The 4,510-nt window shown below is 48.6% G+C and overlaps 1 pseudogene; it reads right to left on the bottom strand.

Moving 5' to 3' along the window:
• Window positions 1–592: 592 nt before the first annotated feature.
• On the bottom strand, window positions 593–1,775 carry LOC119523226 (annotated as a pseudogene).
• Window positions 1,776–4,510: the final 2,735 nt, after the last annotated feature.

Raw genomic sequence — 4,510 nt, 5'->3', positions numbered from 1 at the left:
ATCATCATTCACTGGAAATAATGATTATAAGAGGTCTTTTAGGGCAAAATTTAATAGTATGAAGAGGTTTACAAATATAGATTGACGCTATCTGGGAAATAATACTGTAATTCTTTCTCTATTTTTGATAAATTGTACCTAATCATACAGAAGTTATCCCACATTCAAACTTGAGTATATAAAAAAGGGAGAAATGAAATGAATTCAGCTGACGGATCTGGCAAACTATTAAGAATGAAAAATTCTACACAGGGCACTTCCTTTCATGGCTGGATGGAAATACTATTTTCAGCTGATAACTTAAATCCTTCCCCAAAGTAATCACAGATCTGAAGTCAGTCATGCAGTGCAAAGCCATAGCAGTCAAGATTCTTCTGTTTGATGCAAAACACAAAAAGTTGTTTCTGTTTCCTTATTAAAATGCCCCCTGGTTGGCTATTTTTCTTTATCTCATCTATTTGTATTCATAAGTTAACAAACAGCATCAACAATTATTGTAGGTGAAGTGGGGTATTGCTGGATCAAAGGCTCAATAAAACGTCTTTACTGATTGAATCACAAGGTTTATTGAGTTCAGTCTTCACATCCGTTTTCACCTTGTACCATATGCTGGTTGAACTTCATGAGGGTTGCAACAGCCAGACCAGAAAAATAGCAGCCTTATCAAATTTAGGTTCCATGTCAGCAAACCCAGCTTTGCCTTCTGGAAAAATTCGAAGTATACCTCCACCTACCTTGGCATCCCAGTCTTTATTAAGATAATGTATACATGTCACACATCTTCCATCTCCATTTGGATCATCAACATGATGCACATAGCCCATTCCATTGCCTGGATAACGAGCAACCACGGCTTTCGACCGGCCATTCATTTTGTAGTTGCCCAGTTTCCTGTAACGTGGTGGATCAGGTCGTCCATGCTGCTCAAGAGCAGCCCAATGGTTTTGCAGCCAGGCTTCTTACCCTCAATGCAGGTGCTCTTATAGCCTCAGATGTGCTTGGATGAGTTGCCCTTCTGGCTGACTGTCGGTAAACCAGCAGTGGCTTGCAGGGCCCGCACCTCCTCGAGGATCTGCTGCCCTGCCTCTTTGCTCTGAAGTCGTCACCACACAGATGCTGTGCTTGTTCATTCGCGGCACGATGGACTCCAGCGCCAGCTTCAGCTCCGGCAGTGGCTTCGTCTGCTCCTTGGGCCACAGGCGACGGCTGTGGCTCAGCCCCTAGCTGGGGGTGTTGCTTGGCGTGTACATGTTCCACTTCTCTTGGAACAACTGCGAACGGGCCAGCAGCTCTTCTTCCGGGGCCCCTCCTCGGTCGCCACCACGCCCTGGCTGCCAGTGGCAACTTGAGGCAAGGGCGCTGGCGTCGCAGCCGCTGGATCCACCGCAGGCTTTGCCTTTGCCTTGGCTGCCGTCGCGTCTGCAGCCGCCGATCTGCCTGGGGCCTCCCCGGCCGTCGCGTCCCTGCGCCGCGGTGCCTTCTTGGCCTCCTTGGCCACGCCGGACTTGGGTGACGTCACGGCCACCCACTGTGCGGGGTTGAGACGTCGATGGTGGTGACCCGTGCCGTGGCGTGGGCGCCCCAGGGCTCCGCGGCGCCCTCGCTGCCCTGGCAGACGAGCTTGTGCTTTCTTCCACCCCTGGCGTTGGTGCTCCTTGCTGCAGTAGGAGGAGCTGCGGTAGGGGCTGCAGTGCAGCAGGTTCTCCATCTTCCCACATAGCTCCAGTATCTGGGTCCAGCTCTCTTGGTCTTGGCCCACCTGTGTCATTGGCCATGGTGGTGGCGACGGCTAAGCAGGAGGGGGTGGCAGCCATAAGGCCTCGCCCTGGGCCGAGAGCGCGGAGGCGAGTGGCTAAGGCTGTTACTGCGCCACGCACCCGTCCGCCCCTCCTCTCAGGAAGGTCGATGTCCCCTGCCGTGCCTCGGCCCGGGCCGCTTCCTCGTCTGCCGGGTCCGGGATGCACCAAACCGGCAACCGCCGCCTCAGCGCCTCAGCGCTGCCGCCGCAGGCTGAGGGAGCGCGGCCCGGGCGCGAGGGTTACCTTCTCCAGCGGCGCGTCGGCCCCTGGCGCGCAGGACCTGCCCTCTCAGCGGCGTCGCACCCTGCAGAACCAGCCCCACTTTCATGGCTTCTTAATTAAAATGTTAGACTCATCACCCTTGCTTTCTCATGGGTACTAGGGAATACCTAGATAAAAACCCTTTTAGAATGTTTTAGCGTGAGGGAAAACAGCTTGATTTGTCGGCTTATGTTAAGTATAAGAAGTGCAGTTTCTCGGCACGCCTTCACACGCGAGTATTAGAAAACCAGAACTCAGCTGACTCTACTGAGGAAAACATGATTTCACATGCCAAGGCTGGAGTTGGGGTCTGGCGCGTTGATCTTACTGTGCCTTGATGTGCTTAAGAACATGCATTTTTCCGTCATTCTGATTCGGTCCCCCTTTATCACTGTTGGTGTGTACTGCAGAGACGGGCTTTCTCATGTCAGCCCAATTTATTTCTAAGAACTAGTTTGTTCTCTCTCTCTCCCTCCTCCCCCTCCCTCCCTCCCTTCCCTTTTTGCCATTAAAATTGATTTTCCTTGTTAAATCTGACAAGACCTTTCAAATGACAATCTTCTGTGTCCCTTTTCTTTAGAAAGAGTAATTTGCAATAGGCTTCTGGTGAGTTTTTCCTTTAAGAGAGGGTGTGAATTGGTTTCCTTCTGGTGGCAACTTCATCTTTTTGTCTCTTATCCTTGGTGGGGTGGGGCCAGTGCTGTGCTGGTATACCAGCTCCCCACAAAACCCCCAAGCCCTGATTTGTCATATTTGCCAATCTTCTTGGTCTAAACACACTCACCAGGGCCACTTTCAAGGGACCAGAGGTTGTGGTTCTCAGAATTCCTGAATATTTGAGAATCAGGTGGAGCCCATAGGAGCCAGCTCCAGCATACAGTGGGGAGGGGCAAGGCAGGAGAGTCTAGGTGGGCAGTGGGCTGGGTCCTGTAGCTGGGGAGAAGGGTGAGAAAGTGCTTGACTACTTTGCAAGAGGGGGTGGCAATTGCTTTGTACATGGTGTGGGTTTTGAGATTTTGTGCACTTTCCAGTCTGTGCTTGTGCTTTGCAAGTTCTTCAGCTTCTTCATACTCCCAAAGTATCCCTGGTGGGGTTACCTAGCTCTAGGCCTGTGTCAAGGTCAGCAAGTCTCCAGCCAACTCATGCGCCCCCAAATGTGACAACCACCCTTTATTCTTCTCTTCTCTTCCCTTCCCTTCCTTTCCCTCCCCTCCCTCCTTTTTTCTTTTCTCTCTAGGAGCTTGTAGTTGTGGTATAATAAATCTTGATTAAAAGCAACAAATTTTCTTCCACCTGTTTTTCATCATTTTTCAGTGTCCCTTCAACTAGAAGCAGAGATGGACATGGATGTTGAATGATATGAAATATATTTTAGAGAAGCAGGAAGCGTGGGGTTCGGGACTTAAATTTCAGCCACATGGCCACTTCCTTTGGGTTGGTTTGCCTCTGAATCACAGTTCTGTGTATAAAATGTGGATATAAAGTGCCTAAAATGATACAAAAATAAGCACTCAGTAAACAGCAGCATTTGTTATTATGATTCTTTTCTCTCAAATTTTGTTGGTGTTTTCATTCATTCTCACTCAACAAGCTCCTTTCTAAAACTGTCATTTAATTTCAATAGAAATCATAATGGTCTTGAATTCACATGATATGTGTTTTTTTCCTGTGGTTCACAGTACTTGTCTATTATTTAGATTTTCTTTGTGTAGTAAGTACTAATCCTTTTATTTTCTCCATTTCAAAAATCGCACAGCATAGAAAAGGAAGAGATGTTGAGAAGATGGTGAGAGCTGGGGCCAGCTGTGACTAGGGCCCTCTGCAGTGGCTCTGAAGGCCCTGTGATGTTGGGGAAAGCCCTGACCTCTTACTGCCTGACAGGCTGACAAGGTTGGGAGTGGTGGTGCTTGACTCCAGGGAGCAGCTATCACCCACCTCATTTCTGGTGGTTCCAATAGCCTTCCTGCTTTGTCTCTGGGTTTTGGAATCACTTCTGTATTGGCTTTCTGTTTCATTTGTTAGAATTCCAGAATAAATGGGGTATTTTACTTCTTATAGTTAAGACCATGATCTCTTAAAAAGGAAGACTTCATTTGCTGTTCATGAGGCATAGACAAAATAATTGCTTCTGCTTAGGAATAAGGGTAGAATGATAAGAATTCTGGAAACCATTTGCTGTTGGATTAGGATCAAGTGTCTCAACATTAATTTCATCTTTTGCGTGCTTTAGCATATGTAATGAGGGCTTTCTGATATTCATGGCCTGACTCCTGAGACCCAGGGTTCTGCCTGAGACACACTGGTGCCTGCTTAAGATCCTCTGCATGGAGCCTGTTGAAACACGCTTCTGGCCTTCATGAGGGCCATGGGCTTTCCTTGACTTCAATTTTGCTGAGCTCCACACCAGAGTGGAAGCAGGAGAGTGCCTACGCAGACACCCAGTACTGTCA

The sequence above is a fragment of the Choloepus didactylus genome, chromosome X (assembly GCF_015220235.1).
Source record: "Choloepus didactylus isolate mChoDid1 chromosome X, mChoDid1.pri, whole genome shotgun sequence".
In the NCBI taxonomy this organism is placed as follows: Eukaryota; Metazoa; Chordata; class Mammalia; order Pilosa; family Megalonychidae; genus Choloepus; species Choloepus didactylus.
The sequence above is the reverse complement of the archived record's forward strand: the minus strand, read 5'-3'. Positions and strand labels throughout refer to the sequence as shown.